General features: G+C 51.8%; 1 protein-coding gene across 1 annotated transcript in view; it reads left to right on the top strand.

Annotated features, from left to right (window-relative positions):
• Positions 1 to 204: 204 nt before the first annotated feature.
• The window catches only part of LOC147724993 (uncharacterized), a 36,885-nt gene continuing 14,029 nt past the window's right edge, over positions 205 to 23,060 (top strand). The window contains exons 1-2 of the mRNA XM_086966470.1: positions 205 to 424; positions 767 to 863. The gene's annotated coding sequence lies outside the window, so the exon portion shown is untranslated. The remainder of the gene's footprint in view (positions 425 to 766; positions 864 to 23,060) is intronic.

Below are 23,060 nucleotides of genomic sequence, written 5' to 3' on the forward strand. Positions count from 1 at the left end.
TGTCAGGGGTTGTGAGACAGCTCTCCTGCAGCCTCGGTTTTTGTAAAACCAGAATATCCTGTTGTGAAATCGTGCGCACAGGCCCCGCTGGGAGGAAGTTGTGTCCTCGGTGCATGATTTTGAAAAAAGCTATTTTGCGCCCAGCCTGACTCCCCAGCAGAGCCCGGAAGGGGTGGATTCCACCGCCCTTCCTGCACAGTCCCCATGCTCACCAGGGGGTGTCTGTAATGCCGGGCAATGGACGTGCTCTCTTATGATTAGTGAGTACCCCCAAAGTTACTCCTCTCTACACACACCCCCATCCACCCTGCGCGTCTGCCCCCCTCTAACTCTCTCCTCGGACCCCGCCCTTTGCTGCTCTTCTAACGGACTCATTTCCGCGGTGGCGCTTGTACTGCTAGCGCTGCATGAAAAGAGGAACCGGGCAACGAGGCGCTGTGTGCACGGGGGCAGCAGCGGCAGGATAGGTCTGTCTGCAGGCAGGGGCCAGCTGCCTGTACCCGGGACCCAGGCCCAGGAGAGACACCCTGGACCCATAAGAGACACCCCCACCCTGGAGAGACACCCAGACCCTGGAGAGACACCCCCACCCTGGAGAGACACCCAGACCCTGGAGAGACACCCCCACCCTGGAGAGACACCCAGAGCCAGCAGGAGAGACACCCAGAGCCAGGAGAGACACCCAGAGCCAGGAGAGACACCCAGAGCCAGGAGAGACACCCTGGGCCCAGGAGAGACACTCTGACCCAGGAGGAGAGACACCCAGACCCAGAAGAGACACCCAGACCCAGGAGAGACACTCTGACCCAGGAGGAGAGACACCCTGACCCAGGAGAGACACCAGAGTCCAGGCCCTGAGTCAGGTGAGCGCTCCATGGTCTTTACCGGAAGCCTCTGGTTCGCTCTTCAGAAATGTGAATAAGATTCATGAAATGTTTTTCTGTTTGATGCCCTATTACATGCTGAAGCTGGTAATTCGCTTCCTATTGGACTCTGGCCAGATGACGTGCATTATCTGTTTACTTATCACTTTACAATCACATTGTTTCATTTCAAGTGTGCAGAGAAAACGTAGCGCTGCGGGGGGTGATTGTCAATGCCTCACGTGTGAAGGGGGTACAGGCAGCTGCGCTCAACTCCGAACCTCAAAACCAACTACTGGCCTATTTCATATTCGAGTTCCAAACTCTGTCACCCTTGACCCTGCCTGGCTGGAAGGACAGTCGGTCAGTGATCTTTCATTTCAGGGGTTAGACGCATTTAAATATATTTCTAGAGCTTCTCGTTTCTCAAAAGGGGCGTCATTTCTGATATTACTCTGTTTCCATTCTCTTCAAAGCTTGGTTTTACTTGAGAGAAAGTGTCATTCCAAGTGTCACTCATTTGATTGTTGAACGTCACTCATAATTGCGCAGAAACCATGGCAGTGTCACGCATGTGCACTCTAAAGCTTGGCGGCTCTGTGTGACCCTCTTGGTCTGAGTCTGTGAATATGGCGAGGCTTCTGTATGGCTGACCCTGTTTGTTGTGAGACAATGGCCGCTGCTCGTGCATCTGTGGACTGTCTCGAGAGAAGTGTTGGCAGTGGCACCACTTCCTTTGGGCAAACTGGAGTCAGCTTCCAGAAATGATACCCAATTAGGTTCTGGGATCATTGTATTGTTTACATGGTCAGGTCCCCTGTCAATCATGCTGAATGTGTGCCAAAAGTTCTGAACACCCCCTGATTTAGTTGTTGGTTGAAGTATGCTAGTGTGTGTGTTTGATTTATTTGTCAGTGTCTCCAAGCAGTCTAGACGTTTCCAAAGTGCAGTAAAGCTGTGATCCACAAGGTCTCTATGCTCTCCTATACCAGACCTGCGATGATATCCATTGAAATGTCACCGGGTCTGATGCGAGCTGGAGGAGCTGCTGTATTCTCCGTTTGATGTGGATGGAATGGTCTGGTGGTTCTGGTGAAGTTGAGTCAGCAGTGACATCTGCAATGATGTCAGCAGGCTCCACATTTACTGAGGTCGCCGGGGTCACCGTGCTTTGAAATCACAAACTCAAGGCTGTACGTAGTTGTTTTAAGCGGGGGTTGTTTCCTCTTAGAGCTAGTCGGTTTCGCTCATTTTCTTTTCTCTGTGCCCCTGTGGTTATTGGCTTCAGGGAGATATCCTTGTTTGGGGTGATATCCTTAATATGAGCCACAGCTAGATCGTCTACAAAAACTTTGTTGTCCTTATTGCCTTGGTTGCTTTCTTTGTCACAACCACCTCCCTGGGTTGGTGAGTGTCTAATGGTGTTGTGAATTACATTTGGCGATAGGGCAGGGCAAATACAATCTCCCTGCTCCTCCTCTGCCAAATGAGTGGTTCGGGGAGCTGCCAGACCCAGGGACAACCGCCTCTCAGCGAACTCAATCTCCGTTGATATGATGCCGACTGCTCTTTCTAGCATACTGTCTATGGAGGAGGTGGGAAGAGGGCGTGTTATAGTGGCATGTTTCCCCATATCGTAATGTTTTTAGCACTCACCTCAACACAACTTGTTAGAAGGCACCTCTCAGAGGGTTGGCCTAGCCCAGCCTCATTTAGTCTCTGACTGGCTCGGATGGGCCCGCCCTTGGTCTGGGCTTCGCCCGGGCATGGTCCGAGCACGCCTGCGCAGCAGGACCCCCCCTCTGTTTTTAAGCGCCGGCTGGTCCGGTCAAACCAACACTTGCGCTCCTGCCGCTGCTCGTGCTGGGAAATGGAGTCCCCTGGGCCTCTGGGATACAATGTAGCAGTGTGGAAGAAGGTTCAAAGGCTCCGGCGCTGCGGGAGTCCCCCTCTGCTTTTAAACACTGGCTAGTGCCGTCAAACCAACACTCGCGGCTCCTGCCGCTGCTCGTGCTGGGAAATGGAGTCCCCCGGGCATCAGGGATTCAATGTAGCAGCGTAGAAGATGGATCAAATGTGTGATTCCTTGCAAAGTACCTGTTGTTGCGACAAAATTCACCAAGCTAAACAGCCGCAGTGATGGGAAGCGTCGACAAACAAAGAGATGTGTAGATTCCTGAGACCTTCGTGGATGCGCTGCGACAGTTCCACTGGACGCAGGGGAGCGGTGCGTCGGATCCGGTCTGTAGGGGGAAGCAATGCATCGATTCTGAGACTACTCCGATCTGCGGGTGATGACTCGGGGAAAACTTGCTGCACAGGGACGATGCATGGAAACCCAGGATGTGTCAGCAAATGATGCGGTGACGACTAACGGTGCTGCTTCAACCTTTTCAGCAGTGATCCCTCCATCCGGCGATTCTTGCCGCGGCATCCGGCACTGTGTCGGTGTCTGCAGTGGAGCAGTGATGCGGGGAGATTCTTCTCACACCATGGTGTTGCATCGAAAAACTGTCGCAAGAAGAGCGATACGTCGGTTTCCTTGTTGTTGCATTGCTTTTCCAGTTCCCAACAGCAGAAACAACCTCCAGAGGCCCAAGACAGTCACATGCACCTCTTGGCAGGTCAGACCTCCCAGCAAGAAAGTTCATGGGAGCTGGGGGTGAAGTCTTTGTGTTCCTGAGACTTAAAAACCAATCATAATAACAATTTACACACAGAGTACATGCACTTTAGCATGGATTAGCAGTGGTAAAGTGCCCAACAACAACAGGGCAGGAAAAAATAGGAGAAAGAAGCAAAAGGTTTTGGGGTAACCTTGCAAAAAGGGCCAAGTCCAACAAGTATAAATGTATTAGTCATAGAGAGCCCGAGAAGAAGGACCTTGGCAGGAACACAGAGAGACAGAACGTTAACAGAAGATTTCTATTTGTTTTGTATCTGGAGTCGCACGGTACCCAAGGTTGAAACCATTGCCCGGGCTCATGGGATGGGAGATTTTAGTAATGTTGTAGGTGTTGACGGTGGAATGGAAAGGACAAAGGAATCTTTGATTACCTGGATATGGGATGATACTCTGAAGGAAGTTCCCTTTTGACTTTGAGAGTTACAGACCTCATGCTTCCTTTTATTCTTGCCTGAATGTGGCTTTAGGGTAACACTTATTCCTTTTCATTGGAAGACTCTTGCCGAGCTTCCACTATGCTGACACCTTCCAGCATTTCCTGCTTTTACCAATTCCTTTGAGGCCCTTCAGTACTAAACATCCTCATTTTAATTTAGAGTCCTGATTAGATGACTTAAGCTCATGTTCATGTATAGGAGTAAGGATCGGAGTTCTTTTACAGAACATCAAATATTGCGACTCATTTCTGTATTGCTGTGACTGAATTCGTATGCCTTAAGATGATTTGGTTTTCTAGTGATAATTCTGTAACCTGGTTTTTCTTTTGCTTCCTGTTTCCTGCCTGCACCGCCGGACGACCCAGCCGCCGCTGAGCCGCCCGACCAACCACTTTTCCCACCGCTGCCTCCCTGCGGCCCGCCCCCCCTCCTGCCCATTCGCCGCCCCGCTCCCGCCACCCAGCTGACCCTCCCTCCCAGCTCCTTATTTAAGGGGACCGCGCCAGGTGCTGGGAGCGACCGCTGAGCCTGTACTCCAGGCGAGGTCGCCCCCACGCACCGCTGCTCCTTGCCTGGTTTTTCTTTTGCTTCCTGCTTCCCGCCTGCACCGCCGGACGACCCAGCCGCTGCTGAGCCGCCCGACCAACCACTTTTCCCGCCGCTGCCTCCCTGCGGCCCCGCCCCCCTCCTGCCCATTCGCCGCCCCGCTCCCGCCACCCAGTTGACCCTCCCTCCCGGCTCCTTATTATTTAAGGGGACCGCGCCAGGTGCTGGGAGCGACCGCTGAGCCTGTACTCCAGGCGAGGTCGCCCCCACGCACTGCTGCTCCTTGCCTGGTTTTTCTTTTGCCTCCTGCTTCCTGCCTGCACCGCCGGACGACCCAGCCGCCGCTGAGCCGCCCAACCAACCACTTTTCCCGCCGCTGCCTCCCTGCGGCCCTGCCCCCCTCTTGCCCATTCGCCGCCACGCTCCCGCCACCCAGCTGACCCTCCCTCCCGGCTCCTTATTTATGACGCCCCCTTGCACGCGCAGCGGGCGCGCCGATAGTGTGCCGAGGGCGCGCCAAAGGCAAGCCCGTCTGCGCCCGTCCGCGCCTGGACCCCGCCCAGCGCCAGGACCCCTGGTCCCAACCGCCGATGCAAAGCTACACGACGAACCTACGACGCCGCCACCCTCAACGCACTCAATGCCGGACGGAAACCTGCCTGCTACCCAGCAACCCTGAGACGCACCCACGGACCCTTCGCCTGCCAAGCCTGCCGATTCACCTGCTCCCGGACCTGCACCACCCCCGCCAAGTCGAGCATCAGCAGCAACCACCTGAAGTGCATCCTACTCAAGACCCGCTCCGTCCACAGGCAAGCCGTGGAACTCTGGGACCTGCTCGACACGACAGCACCGGACGTCGCCTTCCTCACCGAAACCTGGATGAACGCCTCCTCAGCGCCCGACATCGCCATAGCCATCCCGGACGGATACAAGATCACCCGGAAGGACCGCGTCAACCAGATGGGAGGAGGCATCGCCATCGTACACAAGAACACCATCCGCATCTCAACTAACTCCGACGAAACCTTCACCGCCGCCGAACACCTGCACTTCCAGTTACACACTGACCCCAAGACCACCCTCCGCGGAACCCTCATCTACAGACCACCGGGACAACGCACACAATTCAGCGAAGACATCGCAGACTTCATCAGCCCGCACGCCCTTCCCTCTGCCGACTACATCCTCCTAGGGGCCCTCAACTTTCACCTGGAGAACAACGACAGAAACACCACCACCCTGCTGGACAACCTCGCCAACCTCGGACTCAAGCAACTGGTGAACACCCCCACCCACTACGCCGGCCACACGCTTGACCCCGTCTTCTCATCCAGCAAGCACATCTCCTTCAGCCACGCCACCGGACTCCACTGGACCGACCACAGCTGCGTCCACTTCAGCTTCAGAAGAACTACGACCCACCACCACCCGCAACAGGTCCCCCGCCGAAGCTGGAGCAAGATCACCTCCGAGCAGCTCACCGCCTCCCTCAGCCAGAACACTCCGACCAGCACAACGGACCCCAACGAAGCAGCCAGCAACCTCACCAAGTGGCTGACTGCCTGCGCCGATGACCTCGCACCACTAAAGAACCCTCCCAGCAGACCCGGCAGCAAGAAAACCCCCTGGTTCACTGACGAACTCAAGGAATCCAAGAAGAACTGCCGCACTCTCGAGAAAGCCTGGCGGCTCGACCACACCACAGACAACAGGGCCGCCCTCAAGCACGCCATCCGCAAACACCATCAGCTGATCCGCACCACCAAGAAGACGGCACTCAAAGAACGACTGGACAACAACACCCACGACAGCAAGGAACTCTTCAGCATCGTCAAAGAGTTCTCCAACCCCAGCGCCGGAAACAACGACATCACTCCCTCGCAAGACCTCTGCAACTCACTTGCCTCGTTCTTCCACCGCAAGATCGCCGACACACACAACAGCTTCGAAGCACAGACCACGCACCCTACCACTGAACCAGCTCCCGCCACCACCACCCTCTGCAACTGGACCCTGATCAGCACCGAAGACACCACCCGCACGATGAACTCCATCCACTCCGGATCACCAACCGACCCGTGCCCACACCACGTCTTCAACAAAGCCGACGCCACCATCGCACCCCATCTCCGAGACACCATCAACTCCTCCTTCCACACCGCCACATTCCCGGAGAGCTGGAAGCACGCCGAGCTGACCGCCCTCCTGAAGAAACCAACGGCGGACCCCACCGACCTCAAGAACTACCGTACCATCTCACTCCTTCCTTTTCCGGCCAAAGTCATCGAGAAGACCGTCGAAAAACGGTTTGCCGCCTTCCTCGAGACGAACGGATTCCTCGACCCCTCGCAGTCCGGGTTTCGGGCCAACCACAGCAACGAGACCGCCCTAATCGCAGCCACCGACGACATCAGAACCCTGATCGACAACGGAGAAACAGCGGCCCTCATCCTCCTGGACCTCTCTGCAGCATTCAACACCGTCTGCCACCGCACCCTAGTGAAGCGCCTCAGCAACGTCGGAATCAGAGAGAAAGCTCTGGAGTGGATCCTCTCATTCTTCACCGGAAGAACCCAGAGAGTCCGCCTCCCTCCGTTCAGATCCGAGGCCACTGAAGTCATCTGCGGCGTACCACAAGGATCTTCACTCAGCCCAACCCTCTTCAACGTCTACATGAGCCCCCTCGCTGCCATCGCACACCAGCACAACCTCAACATCATCTCCTACGCCGCGACACCCAGATCATCCTCTCCCTCACCAACGACCCCACCACCGCCAGAGCCAACCTACACGAAGGGATGAAAGACGTCGCCGACTAGATGAGAAACAGCCACCTTAAACTGAACTCAGACAAGACGGAAGTCCTCATCCTGGGATCATCACCCTCCGCCTGGGATGACTCCTGGTGGCCCCCGGCCCTGGGCACCGCTCCCCAACCAACGGACCACGCACGAAATCTGGGCTTCATCCTGGACTGCTCCCTGTCAATGACCAGACAAGTCAACGCTGTCTCAGACTCGTGCTTCAACACCCTGCGCATGCTCCGAAAGATCTTCAGATGGATCCCCACGGAAACCAGAAAGACCGTCACCCAGGCACTCGTCACCAGCCGACTAGACTACGGGAACACCCTCTATGCCGGAACCACAGCCAAACTTCAAAAAAGACTCCGACGCATCCAGGACGCCTCCGCACGACTCATCCTCGACATCCCCCGACACAGCCACATCACCGGACACCTGAGAGACCTGCACTGGCTCCCCGTCAGCAAGAGAATCACGTTCAGACTCCTCACCCATGCACACAAGGCTCTCCACAACCTGGGCCCCAAGTACCTCAACGACTGCATGACCTTCTACACGCCCACCTGCCAGCTACGATCGACCAGCCACGCACTCACCACTGTTCCACGCATCCGCAGAGCCACCGCCGGAGGAAGATCCTTCTCCTACCTGGCAGCCAAGACTTGGAACTCCCTCCCCACCCACCTTCGGCGAACCCAAGACCATCTCTCCTTCAGGAAGCAGCTCAAGACCTGGCTGTTTGAGCAGTAACTTACCCCTCCCCCAGCGCCTTGAGACCCTCCCGGGTGAGTAGCGCGCTTTACAAATGCCGTGATTGATTGATTGATTTATTTGTAATTAACCTTCCTAACCCTGATTACTGAATTATGTACCTAATTTTGAAGCCAAATAGGTTACACGAATAATTAAACTCCCTGATTAATGCTAACTCCCTTTTACCTCTCGGCCAACTAAAAAGATTAATAGGATAAAACGGTGTCTGCCCATTGTGCCTGTGCAGTGAGGGGTGCAACAAGCACAGCAGCAGCCCCCAGGGTGCAGGGGACCTTGGGGCCTGCGGGTGAACGAGGCAGTGGCCAGAGGAAGGCGGTGCTGCTGGTGAGCTCTGAGCAGACAGCAGAGTTACAGACGCCGTACTGCGTTTGCTTATCTGCAGGACTCATCATCTTTCAAAGTAGGGGTCTCCTGTCCCATTCCAAGATGACGCCAGGAGATGCTTTCAATGGCCCATCTTCTTCCTGGAGGCCTGTATGGCGACCATCCTTAAACAGGATCATTTGTGCAGTAACTCATTCAGTCCTACCTCTATCTCGCTCACTTCTGTTCTCGGCTCTAGATGCAAGAAAGGAAGTTTACATGAAGGAGGGACCAGCACACAAAAGAACTTTCGGTTGCTGTCTGATGATTCTGTGTCAGCTCTGAACCTGTAGGTCCTCTGGCCCATGCTCTGCTGCTGATCTCGTTGTTCCTCCCAACAGTACCCTGCTTACCCTGTAGTAACCTGCGCATAGCTGCCAAGTTTTCAGTTAGTTTACAAGTGGCATGTTCAGGTATTCAGTGATGTAATGTAAGAGTATTTGTAGAGCGTGGACAAATCACCCATGAGGGTCTCTAGGCGCTGAGTAGGTTGGAAAGGTCAGGAGCATCAGTTGAAGAGCCAGGTCTTTCATTTCTTGTGGAATGATGTGGGCCTGGGGGCTGTTCTGATGTCCTGGGGGAGGGCGTTCCAGGTCTTTGCTGCTAGATAGGAGAATCATCGGCCTCCTGACCTACTTTTGCAAATGTGGGGGATCCATGTGAGTGACAGCGAGGTAGATCTGAGGTTCCGGGGTAGCTGGTGGAAGGGCAGACGGTGGTTGAGGTAGGCGGGGGCTTCTTGATGCAGCGCCTTGTGGGCGAGGGTGAGTACCATGAACTGCCAGCGTTTCTTGACTGGGAGCAGCGAGGTAGGTTGGGAGTACGGTTTTGTGTGACATTTCAATGTGTTGTGTGTTTGACACACTTTTTTACCAGCAAATCAAAGTAGTAATACCAGAAATTAACCATTGTTTGCTTTATTGATGGTTTTAACCCCTTGCGTGCGGGGCGTATTCCCCGCCTGTGCTGACTCCGCCTTGCGCGGGCGGAGTCATGACGGAACGGTTCCATCATCAGCACAGCTCAACCGCGCTGATGACGGAACCGTTCCGTCATCAGCATGGAAGGGGTTAAAATGGCTGGAATGTCCCTCAAATGTTTTGCACTACCTAATAATTATGTTTTGGACTTACAACCCCCCCACCCCTCCCCTGCTGCTCACACTTAATAATGCTGGACAGAATCAAAAAGCAATTTTTCTAAAACAAATACATGCTTCTTTTAAATTTTAGTGGAAAGGAACACAAATAATTACAACATGGTTTGCGCTTGCAATTTTGAGATTACCTGAGTTATTCTGGTCACTGCTCCCTTTTAATCTTCACCTCCCTTACTCTTTAAAAAGTGCATTCCTCACTTGAGGTTTACAGTCCACACGTGTTGTCCATCCTATCTCCCTGTAAACTGATAACAGCAAGAGAAAAGACTGATGAAAATAAGTTTAAAGTCTCCAGAATGTTTAACCTTTATGTGTGCTCACAAAGGAACACTATTGTGGTATAGGAGAATGTTTTTTTCATAGTAGCAATAGTCCTGCGCACAGATAATTTGTAATTGTGTAGTTTGCTACACAGATAGAGGGGTTTTGAGGGTCTCCCCTTCCTGACAGCACCATTCCTACTTTTTGGTACTAGATACTGATAAAAGGTCAACAGTGCTTGAGCGCCATTACTTCCTGGTTACTAAAACCCGTCTCTACCCACACACTCTATTTCCATAGTAGCCGGGACCGGTGGCTAAGTGGACAAATGCTTCCACTGCAGGGGCCTGTGTTCAACCTCATGCTCACAGGTTCAAATCCTGGCGGGTCCGTTCAGCGCTTTCATCCATCTGAGGTCGATAAAATGAGTACCATTGAGTTTGGTAACAATAAACATCTGTTATTCAGTGCCTTGAGACCCACAGGTGATAAGTTTGCTTTACAAATACACGTGTTATGTTATGTTAAATGAGGTTCACACACCTCGTCAACAATCTCTCAATATAATAAAAGTTTATCATTAAAGCTATCTTTTTTGCATCGGCCCAGGACAGGAACAAGCTTCTGGTATTGAAGTCAGGGGTTGGACAGGATCAGTTTGTTGTTGAGACAGGACTCAGTTGGGTGGGATTATGGAGGGATTTTATTGCTCTTCTCAGTTCTTTCTTGGTTCAAGTGAATCAGAGCCATCATGGGGATAGGCAACAAACATTAGGAGCAGCACACATGGTACCATTAAATAACAAATCAATTGCATGGAGAGGGAAGGTCTTTGTCTCTTCCTCGCTAGCATAACCCGGTACCAATAACCCATAAAACCACACCAGGCCCCCAACACCTTCTTCTATTCATTGAGGCAGCTGCAGCTCTGATAGACCACTTTTTCCATCCTGTGGCACCAGTCAAGTTCTAATTCCATGCCTTCGATGCTTGGGGGAGTATTTGTGGCCCTTGTTCTTGCTATATTGTGCTTGGCCACCCCGGCCGCCAGCACTAAGACGGTATTTTGGTATTGGGGCCAGTTCTCCTTTCCTGTCACCATCAGGAACAGTCATTTTGGATCCAGGGGAAAATTAAGAGACAGAACCTGGGACATTACCTCAGTGACATTCCACCAAAACTCTTGTATCACTGGGCAATGCCACAGGATATGGAAGAATGTACCCTCTTGGTTACACCCCTGGAGGCACATTGGTGTGTTGGCTCTCCCTATCTTGTGTAAAAGAATCCTACTTTGGACTAATGTGAACCAGGCTGAAATGGCTTTTTCCCGTGGGCTTTGGAGGGCCTCTTTCCAGTCTTCATTGTCTATGTAACCCGGGTCCTAAGTCCATGTATCCCTCAGTGCCCCCAATAAGTCAGGGTCATTATTAGTCAGTTTTCTATATATAGTAGATATCTCTTTGTCAATTATACGCTCCATGAGCAAGCGATCTTCCAGAGGCGACGTCTTCGCCAATTCTCCCCCTCGTGGCTATGCCTCCGCAGAGCGTGCCCCAGCTGGAGATACCTGTTTTTGAACTGTAAAATGGACTGTTCTCTTGAAATGTCTCCCAGATGTTCTATGCTAATTAATTCCCACCTGGAGAAGCCTGTCAATACCCCAACTTCATGAAGCAGGTCACTGTGCCACAGAGGAGTCAGAGCTGTGAGCCTACCCATCCAACCTCCAGCCTCTCTCCATATCCTAACCACTGTCCGGTTATGTGGTGGCAAACCCTGTTCTCCTCTTCTAGGTAGAGAATCGCCTCATGCCCTTCACAACCCATTGCATCTCTATCAACACCATAAGCCGATTCGAGCTAGTCAGAGAAGACACAGTCACTGTCCAGGAAGAGACAACGCAGAAGAAAGACCATCTTTGTGCCGCCGTACAAAAGGAAACGTCTTGGAGGCAGCTGCTTTGACCATCTCGCAGCTGCCTTCTGGAACTCTCTCCCCCCTCATCTAAAACTAAGTGATAATCTCCTCAGTTTCAGACATCTTCTGAAGACCTGGCTCTTTTCTCAGGCACATCATTGAGCTGCTTCCTTCTATCAAATGACTGACGCGCCCTGTTCCTTCCTACAGCGCCATGAAGCCTCCGGGCGTACGAGCGCTCAATAAATGACAGTTAACATTAACATTAACATAGCTGCCCATCGGATCACCAAACAGGCAGCGTCTTCCAAAAGTCTACCAACCCAGTCAGGCCTCTCAACACCCTGTCCACATTGAGGTGCCTGTGGGTGTCCTCTGTATGTGCAACTGTCAGCCCCACACAGCAAAAACTCGTCCCCTCCCAGCAAATCCCAAACTCGGCTAACTGCTCAGGCATTATCATGGCCAAACTCCCAAATGGATACAGTAAAGTCTTTCTGATATTTACTCGCAGGCCGGCGACACGACCAAAAGCTGTCATATGTCTAATCAAGAGTGGAACCGACTCCTCGTGTGAGAGGAGATGGATCAATACATTAACTGTATATAAGGACAAAATGTGATACTGCTCACCCATACGTAGACCCCAAAGCTCCAATTCCCTGCACAATAATATCACCATTCGTTCAATAGCCAGGGAGAGCAGGAGTGGCGAAAGAGGAGAAACTTGTTAAGTGCTCCGTACAGCTGCTCATTCAACTCGCCACCCACCCAAATTAGCACCATGGGGTCCTTGCACAACAGTTAAAGCCAGCTCTGGAAAGCCAGTAAAAAGCCCATTCCCCAGAGGACTGCCATGATACAGCTCCAGTTGACAGATTCAAGCTTCAGTAGTTCAGTGGCCATTCCCATCTCCCGACCACGCGTGACCTTCTCCCCAATGTAGACATAACAGGACTGGCACGTGGTCTGAGAGGAATCTCCCCAGTGATAAACCGCCTGGATCATCCCTGGGTCTACCCCTGCCTCCAGCAGTCAATCTAAGCAGCTGTATGTGAAATCCGTCCATCCTGGGTGAAGTGTGCACCAAGTATCCATTCGACACAGGTTATTCATAACCCAGGAGAAGGACTCAGTCTTCCAGGGCTTTGTACCTGGTCGCTGCGGGTGATGGTCCCGTCTCAATCTAATATGCAATTAAAATTTCCCAGCCCAGAGTATGGAGGCCCCCACACTGCCCCCTAGCAATGCCTGCGCAGCTCCATGAAATTGCCCATCATCAAAATTTGGACCATAGGAATTCAGAATAGCGATATCCTCGCTGTCAAGTGTACAGTGAAGGAGCAGATAACTTCCCTCCGCATCCGCCTCGCTATACATATCACAGAGATCCACGGAGCGCAGCTTGCCCTTGACCTATAAAAAATATTTTCAATTGACCTGTACCTTTTGAATTTAAACACGGTGTGGGAGGCTGGCTCAGTATATCGTGCTCACGTATGTAAGTTTAGCACACTGCACTAATCCAGACAACCCTTATTTTAGTGGTCTTAGACAACCTTAGAATGCTCTCTAAGGGCCCGATTATGATGTGGTTAGGAAATCTTCCCGATTGGTTTGGAAATGGTTTCCAACCGACTCGGATCGGGAGAGTACGACTGACCGAGTATGATGCATTCGGATGCTTTCAGATACAATTAGGTTGGACTCCCAATGACTACTATGGGAGCCTATGTTCCTAACCGCATTGTAATCTGGCCCTCGGTCGGGAAGACACGTTCCCAATCCGATTCGGAAGGAGTAAATACCGTTAGGAGGCCTTCCTACTCGCATCATAATCGGGCCCTAGGTGGGAATGCTTTTCTAACTGCATTGTAATTGGGCCCTAAGTGGTAGCTGTGAAGAGCCTTCAGGCTAAGTCCACACAGTGTATTTATAAATATAGATATTTATTATAAGACACTCACTAACACACAAAAATATCTCCTACCCGGAATACAATTCACACAATACTTTGCAAATAAAAACAGGTAAGTAGCACTCAATACACAGTGGTCGCCAGAGGGGGACCAACCCATATACTAAAACCAGTGGGATGCAAACCACGACTGGAGTCAAGGCAGTACCCAGAAGAATTAGTAGTGCTGGGGACCCAAGGAACCTCCAAGGTAGGTACCCAGTAACCCCATGGAGGCCATGTGCAGAGCAGGAACACAACCGCATACCAAATCCAAGTCAATGGATAAGTCGTGTTTGCAATTTTAAAGAAGAAGGACGCTTCCTAGTGAATCCTGAAGATATCCCATGGAAGCCACTCTGCCCATTGACACCCTAGAAACTAGGATACCTACACCAGGGAAGCCAGGTGCATAGGTGTGAAGTGGCGTTGGAAATTGCTGTCGAGCTCAATGAAGGACTTCAGGAAACTGATTGTTGGACTTGGCCCTTCTGACAGGTTCACCCCTGAAATTTTTTGCATTGAACTCTGAGATAAGTATAGTGATTTCTGGTCTTTGCGCACTTTAGCACTGTGGTGCAGTGTAAAGCGAGTGCGCTCTCTGAGTGCGTGTGTGAGATTGGCCTGCCCTCCCATAGGAATGCATGGGGGATATGTGTGTCCATGGTAGTTCCTGATACGTGGGAAGTGCAGGGTTGAGTTTGGTATGTGCGAACTCGTGAGATTGAATGCTGTGCGATGATGTGTGCAGCGTTAATGTGTCTAGTGTGGAAGTGCCACTTCTAGAAGTTGGCATGTCTGTAATAAATGTGAATTGACTGTCTGGCTTGTGATTGGCTATAGCTGGCTGGTGTGCCTGGCTCCAGGAGTCAGGATGGGTCTGTCCGGGTGGTAAATAGAGAGATTGACAGCCAGATGGGTGGGAGGAGTGCACCTGGGACCTGAATAGGGCTGGGCTTTCCGTACACAATGCTGGCTCCGCCCCCTGTGGTGCGACTGATGTCCCTGGCCTGTCCTGTGAATAGGGAGAGGGGCTGAGCAAAACAAAGTGCTCATAAACCAGTCTGGTTCGCCCCTTGCCTGTACCTTTGGAGACAAAGGAAATGTCTTTATAAAAGAAGGGCTGTGACCCCATGAAAATGTTCTTGTTCCTGACTTGAATCTGCCAGGGGCGTGCTGGTGCTGGGGCCCAGGGTAAGGCTTGCCTTCCTGGGCCCTGCCCAGCCCCTGGATGCCTGATGGACTTTTCCTTGCCCTGGGGCTACTTTCAGCTCCTGTTTCTCCTTTGGAACTTTGCCTTTCCTCCCAGCTCCCAGAAAAGAGAAGGATCTTCTGCAGCATGGGAGCACTTTATTTTACTTTTGTAATGCCCCTGGGAGCGCTGTGCTCCTTTTCCTTGTAGCCCCTTTAAGAGGGAATCCCCTGGGGAGGGATTCCCCTGTGACTCCTGCCTGGCGGGTGACCACCCCGCTTATTCTGCTGGATTTTGTGTTCTATTAGAGCAGGATCATTTGTTCCTTCGTTGTTGCCTACGGGTGCTACCCCGTTTATTTAATTATTTATGCATGGGTGCCCACCCCATTTTTATGCCAGTGGCTAAGCGGGTGCCCACCCTGCTATTTATTTTTCCTACTGAGGGAGCCTACCCCTCATCTAATGCCCAGATTGCCGCCACCGCCCGCAACCCGCAACCCGCTTGGTTGTGGGCGCGGCTGCAGGACGGAAGCGGAAATGCGGCCGGAAGTTATGTTAGAGAGGAGTTCGGGAGCCCACCTGCCTCCTCAAGCCCCAGAGAGAGGAAGTGAAGTCCTCCCGTGGCCCGGGGCTCCCGTGAGCTTTGAAGAGCCCCAGGGCCGCCAACCAGGAGTAGCGCGAGTCAGCCCGGAGCCTTGCAGGCTCCATCTACGAAGTCCCAGTCGTGAAGATGCAGGCGTGAGCTGCACTACGGGGCTCCCAGGCGGATGAGAGAGCCCCGCCCGCACCGCCGACCGGAGGAGCCTTCCCTCACCAGAGAATAGAATGGTGAGTGTCAAAGCGCTGGGGGGGGGGGGGGGTGGGGGGGGGGGGGGAGCTCCGGTAGGCATAGAAGTGCCTGGAAGGCACGGGGACAGAGAGAGTGCTCATGAGCAGCCCCGTCTTGCAGTGGGCCACTCCTACATTGGGGCATGTTTGGTAAAGGAGCGGAGGGGGCCCCGTGCCCCACAGAAGTTGCTGTGAAGCCGTGAGGGGCCAGAGAAGCTGTGCTGAGCCCCGTGGCTCCAACCTGGGGCACATTGGTGTTAAGAGCCTAGAAGGCTCCCAACGCGAAGCGGAATAATTTCCAGAGCGCTAGTGCACTCCAAGATGGGCACGTGTTGATTCAGGGCCTAGAGGGCTCCAAAATGTGCAGCATTGATCTAGAGCCAAGAGGGCTCGCACATTCTGCGCAGACTTGGTTCAGGGGGCCAGTGAGAGCCCCTGTCGCAGTTTTGAGTTCTCAGCTGCCTAGCAAGTAGTGGGCAGCTGCACCATTTAGGTTTTCCTTCCTAGGGACATGTCTCTGGACTCAGGAGTGAGTTGCACTCCTTCGCCCCTACTTTGGCCTTCCACAGCTGCGCAGCACTTAGTGCCAGCTGCAGCGTTTAGGCCCTGTCCTTGTCCTCATCTGCCCAGCAAGTAGGTGGATTCAGGAAGGGATGTACCTGCAAGCAGAGGGGACAGAGTCTATGCCACTCAGGAGTGACCGGGAGGCATGGGAGACGAACAGCCACCGATTTTGGAAGATGCAGGAGAGTTGATTATGCCATTGGAGCTGCAGTTGTGTCGACCAGGCCATGCTGTGGAAGACCAGGAGCCATTCATGAGCTGTGCCATGCCGGATTACGAAAGCTGAGGGTTCGGTGTCCGTATGGAGCACCAACATACCTTCGCAAACGCGAACAATGTGGCAAGCAAAAAAGGTGCAGAGTTAGGACCAGCAAGGTCCATGGGACTCACCACAAGCAGAGGAGTCGCAGTAGGCACCGAGCAATCAGAGGGACCCACTGGAATCAAAGAAGACCCTTAAGAGGACCCACAGGCCAGAGGCACAGGAGTCGCAGGAGAATATCGAGCAGCTCACCAAAGATGCAAGCTCATGGTGCAAAGGATACGGTGAGGATGACAATCTTGGCTGCAAGGGAAGCTTGATGTGGGGGCTTGTTGCAGCCCAAAGATCTCTAAGGAACGGCAAGTCGACACGGTGCACAAGGGTTTGGTTCCGATGAGGGATATTGGCCTCAAACTTGGTGAGAAGACAGTGCAGATCTCAAGGGAGTTGCAGAACCACCACCCGTGTTGCTGAGCCTTTCAGAGTACCTGGGAGCCCAGGAGCAGCAGACCGGTCAGCTTTGTAGCGGTGCCTGCAGATGCAGGGAAGTTACTCACTTCAAGTGAGATTCCTTCAGGTGTCTTAGATGTCCACAGGCCTTGGAAGGTTCCTGTATGGAGCACAGGCATAGATGTTGCAGCAGACAAGCAGGACAATGTGACCAGGAGCAGCAGGAGTCTTCCCAGTTGCAGTCTCAGTGCCCAGACGGTTGAAGCTAAAGTGGTCTTCGATCTAAATCTTTCCCTACAATGAATTTAGGGACCCACCCACAGGTAACCCTTAAGTACACTAAGGAAAGGGTTAGGACGATTCAGGGATCCTCCCAGAGGAGTGGCTGGACAGTGGGGAGGATACTCCTATGTCCTTTGTCCAGTTTCGTGTCAGAGTTGGAGCTGACGGCTCTCTGAACTGGTTTGAGCTGGAGTATGAAAGTAGGGCGCCAAGTGTGCCCTTCCAGCAGTCTCAGTGGCACTGGGAAGTGCCCCCACCCTGCCCCAATACACTAAACCCTGACTGGGAGGTGGTCACACATCCCTGTGACAGGATATGTATTGTTCTGCCTTCTCCTGCTCGAGCTTAGCTCAGCAGCAGGAGGCGCAGAAACATGTCTCTGGTCGTCAGGAGCCATAGCTTGCTGTACTTTTCAGGGAGACTGGTACCGGGAGCACCGAGGGCCTCTAGGAGGAGATTTACAGTGCATGGAGTCATACCTCCCATGCTGTTTACCATGAGGGGATATGATACCAACATGTTTGATACCAAACCTGACCGGGTTCGTTCAAGCCAGGTTAGAGAGGGTCATCATTTAATGATGCAGGTCCACTCTATATATCGTAATGGCTGATGCACTTACAACCCGGGAGAATAGGCTCCGGAGATTGTAGGGGTGTCCCACTCATACAGTGGAACCCTCACACTTAGAACGGAGCATCCTGCCTTTAGGACTTTAAGGCCTACCTTAGGGGTGACTTATAGAGCAGGGTAAATAGATATTTTCTTTTTCTCAAAGCAGGTGTTATCAGTTTCCCGTTCAGCACGCGGGATACAGTCTCTAGCTACATAATTAAGGACACGCTCTATGATGGCCATTGGCAGCGCCCCCGGCCAGGGAGGGGCCACCAGCGCTCAGTGCGCCCTTTCAATGGTGAAAAAGGATGACAGTGCAGTGGGCTGCAAAGTGTCCTTGATCCAGCGCACAACAAAACTTACTGTCTCCGATCCCTCTGGCCGCTCAGGGAACCCCAGCAGGTGAACATTGTTGCGGCTGGACCTCCCCTCCGCACTCCGAGCCCTGGCCTCCAACCTAGCAGTCTTTTTTTACATTTTTTAATCTGGTTATTTATTGAACATTGCTCGTAGTACCAAGTCACAATGATATGTGAGCAACAATCAGACCAAAAGATAAAATTGTGGTGATCAGCAAAATTAGTACAGCAATGCACAATTAGAATGAACAGTTGCATGGTTACTCTTCCAGCCCTATCATATTACCCTCAGGGGCCCCAGATGCTTATTTCTCCCCATCTGACTGCCTGGCAGACCTCACTCCCGGGCAGTCATTGTGTCAGTTATCCTCCACTCTGCGGCCAAGACAGCGCCAATCCATGCCAGAGTCTGCACTCACCAAGGGACCCCTCTGGACCTCTAGGACCATAACCACCAGATAGAGATGTACACTGCCGTCCAAAATCAAGCAAAGAGGGCCCCCAGGGGTATGTGTAGACTGTCAGAGGCCCCTGAGAGAGTCTTGCCATGATGATCTTGAATAATTCTACAAATTGTTGGAAATAGCATTTTCCTTTAATTTATTTTTAATGTGGGTAATGACTGATAGTCTATTACAGACATTTTTCTGACAATTATGTATTTAAAAATTTTCTTTTAGATGAAAAAGGGACCTCAAATATGAGATCTGGGAGGGGGTCACAGATTCTTTGCAATAATATCTGTGACCTGCTGCAGCTGTGTCCCTGAATATTAGATGTAAACATATTTTGAGTTTGTACCAGGGTGTCTCTGCACTGTGTAGTGTTTGACTGCAGACCCTGCAGCACTCTCACTCCACAGCAGGGCTTCTCAGACAGCTCTCCTGCAGTCTCTGGCAGGATGCTGTGAGAGAGAACCCAGAAGGGATGTATCCACCGCCCTTTCTGCACAGTCCGCCATTCTCACCAGGGGGTGTCTGTAATGCCGGGCAAGGGACGTGCTCTCTTATGTTTAGTGAGTACCCTCAAAGTTACTCCACTCTACCCCTCTCCCCCAGATCCACACTGCGCGTCCGCCCCCTCAAACTCTCTCCTCGGACCCCGCCCTTTGCTGCTCTTCTAAACGGACTCATTTCCGTGGTGGCGCTGGTGCTGCTAGCGCTGCATGAAAAGAGGAACCGTGGGTAACGGGGCGCTGTGTGCATGGGGCAGCGCAGCAGGATATGTTTGCCAGGGTGCCCCCACCTCCGGGCACATTGCTGCTCACTTTCGGGTCCCCCTGCTGCTCACTCGGAGCCCCTGGATCCTGACTTTAATCCCATCCCTGTCTCTTCTTTTGACAGATAACGTGGGGGGGGGCCGAGATGGGGCCCTCTCACTGTCTGCAGGCAGGGGCCAGCTACCTGTACCCTGGGCCCAGGACCCAGGAGAGAGACACCCTGAACAGGAGAGAGACACTCTGACCAAGGAGAGACACTCAGACCCAGGACAGACACTATGACCCAGGTGGAGAGACACCCAGACCCTGGAGGAGAGACACTCGCACCCAGGAGAGACACCCTGACCCAGGAGGAGAGACACTCTGACCCAGGAGAGACACTCTGACCCAGGAGAAACATTCCTTTACCATGCATGCCTTTACCACGCATGCCTTTACCACGCATTTCTTTACCACGCATGCCTTTACCATGCATGCCTTTACCACGCATTCCTTTTACCACACTTGCCTTTACCACGCATGCCTTTACCACACATGCCTTAACCATGCTTGCCTTTACCACGCAGCTCGAACCATGAATGCAACTTAACCGTGCATTCCTTTACCGCGCAAGCCTTCACCTGAAAATGTCATGGTAAAGGCATAATAGGTAAGGAGGTATGTATGGCTAAGGTTGTCACTACCCGACCCCAAACCCCACGGGCACACTGTTCCTAAAACTACCCCAACCCCTTCCACTGCCCCAAGACCTACCCCGTCTCCCAAGCCTAAAAACTACCCCGACTACACACTTCCTCCCCTTGAGGCCTAAAACCTGCTCCTTAATAAACATTACCTGACTCCCACACCCCCTCGCTGTCCAGAAATTACCCCAACCCCTTCCACTGCCCTGAGACCTCCCCACAGCCCTAAAAACTATATTGACTACCAATTCCCCTCCTCCTGACCGGAGGCCTTATCCCTGCCCCTCTACATACACTACCCCAACCCCCCCTATCCCAACGCTGTCCCTAGAACTACCCCAACCCCTTCCACTGTCCTGAGACCTACCCCTCCAGCCCTAAAAACTACACATTTTCCTCCCCCTGCAAAAGAGGTCTAAAACCCTGCCCCATTACATTACCTACCCCGACCCCCCACCCCGTGCTGCCCTTAAAACTACCCCAACCCCCCAGCCCAGCCCCACTTACATCATTGTGTCCTCTTGCTTTCTTCCTGAAGTGTTCTGCTACCACCTTCACCAGAGCAGCAGCCAGCAGCTAGATGAGCACTGTTTTAACCACGCACATGCATGGTTAAGACATCTTCACGTTTAAGGCAAGCTTGGTTGCACTGGCGTAGTTGGAACATGTGTGGGTGAGGTCTCGATGTTCTGACAGTTTTCCCTTGATTTTATTAGGGAGAAAGTGTCACTCATTTGATTGTTGAAAGTCACTCCTAAGTACACGGAAATAATGGAAGTGTCACACATGTGAAATCTAAAACCTTGGCAGCTCTGTATGACCTTCTTGTTCTGAGCCGGTGTATATGACGTGGCGTTTGTATTGCTGACCCTGTTTTTTGTGAGACAATGTCCACTGCACGTTGCATCTGTTGGACTGTCTCGTGAGAAGTGTTGGTACCACTGCCTTTGTGCAAACTGAAGTCAAATTCCAGAAATGATACTGCTGGGTTGCATTGTTCTCGTGGTTCCCTGCCTGGAATGTGCTGGTGCGGGGGTTCGGCGGGCGGCAGTTATTTCCGGGGGACGGTGAGAGGAATAAAGGACTTTCGTTATAGTCCCGACTCCGCCGCATTTACTTCCTTTCAGTGGCCATGATATATGCGGGGGAGACCCGATGCGTGTTGCGCTATAGTTAGAGGCATACTTGTTGATGGTTCCTGTCCCCGCCACAGCCTCCTGGTGTTTGTGGCTGTGGCGCAGAGATCGGCGGAGATCAGTGTGTTTCCAGTTCCAGTTCCTGTCCTTCCCTTGTGACAGTAACAACTGCAGTGGAGAGCCTTATTGATGGAGGCATTTAAGAATGACTTGAACATGTTTATTAATTCCTCTGTGGAAAATGCTGTTGAAGCCTCTATGAAGAGGTTTTCTAAGAATATGGAAAACTCAATGTTATCTCTAATGTCCAAAGCTTTGGCCAATTCTGCGGGGGATAGCAGAAAGAGAAAGTTGGTGCCTTCCAGCAATAATTTCAATGTGTCTGCGACTATGAAGTCACGAGTGCTCAGTGAGGTTTCCTCACACAATGTTGAGGACTTGGTGCCTCCCAGGCCTCCTGCTAAGGAGGGGTTTAATGTTAAGAATGCTGGTAAATGGAAATCAAAATTAAAAAATGCTGAGGGACCACAGAAGTTGGTTATTTCTCAAATTTTGGACACAAATGACGATCTTGGGGAAGCAGATGACGAGTTTGACCTTTTAAATGCCTATGATCCTGCTAAAAAGTCAAGAACTGATTCTTTTTCGCTTCAACCCATTTTGGATTCTGAGGGTGCTCCCATATTTGACCCTTCTTCTATTTGTCATCCTAACTCTACGAAAAGGTTCCCTGCATATCTTGTAGGTGATTATAGTTCAGCTAGGCTTCATTTGCCTTTGGACAAATCCACCAGGACCAGGCTCATGTCGGAATGTCCAAAATCTTCCCTTCCTTCCAATATCTCCTCTTCTCCGACTTTTGATCAACCCTTGTTGACTTTCTTCTAAAAGTTTGGAAAAGATCCTCATAAAGGGGGGGATAAGGCCTACCGGACAAACTTTTGGATGTTAAAGTTGTCATGTTCTTTCAGGACGATATTTAGATTTTTGGCGAATCCATGGAAGAGCATGACCAGTGTGAGGAGAGTCCTCGATATCATCAAGGGGAGTGGGTTGACCCTAAGAAAAGATAAATGTAAGTTTGCACAGGAGGGCGTTGATTATTTAGGTCACCACGTGTCTGGGAAGCGAGTCGAGCCCAAGGTAAAAATACTTGATGCCATACAGCGTGCACCTAAACCCAAAAGCAATGACCAGCTCCGTTCATTTCTCGGGCTGGTGAAATATTATTCTAAATATATCAAGAACTTTTCTGACAAACCTGTAGGTAATGTTGTCTCTTGAAGAAAAACAAAAAGTATGAGTGGGATGAGGATTGCGACAAGGTATTTGAGTCCATCAAAATGGAAATTGTTAATGCTGGTCCACTCAAAATGTTTTATTTTAATGATGCATGTATTTTAACCACTGACGCTTGCAATGTGCTTCTGGGTGCGGTACTTATGCAGGTGAGAATGATGGAAAGGAAGAGACTATTGCTTTTGCTTCCAGGATGTTACGAGTTGCAGAATCAGCTTGCTACACTATAGAGCAGAGGTCTTCAAACTTTTGGCTGCCGAGACCCCTGTCAACATTTTCAGGTGTAAGGACCCCCTCCTGACAAAAATTTCTGAACCTCTAGGTAGGGCTACTGGAATAATGAGGAAGGTGAGGACCAAATTATGTGACAGGCTTGACTAAATTGTGTGAGTAGAA

Source organism: Lissotriton vulgaris, chromosome 4_1 (genome assembly GCF_964263255.1).
Source record: "Lissotriton vulgaris chromosome 4_1, aLisVul1.2, whole genome shotgun sequence".
Taxonomy (NCBI): Eukaryota; Metazoa; Chordata; class Amphibia; order Caudata; family Salamandridae; genus Lissotriton; species Lissotriton vulgaris.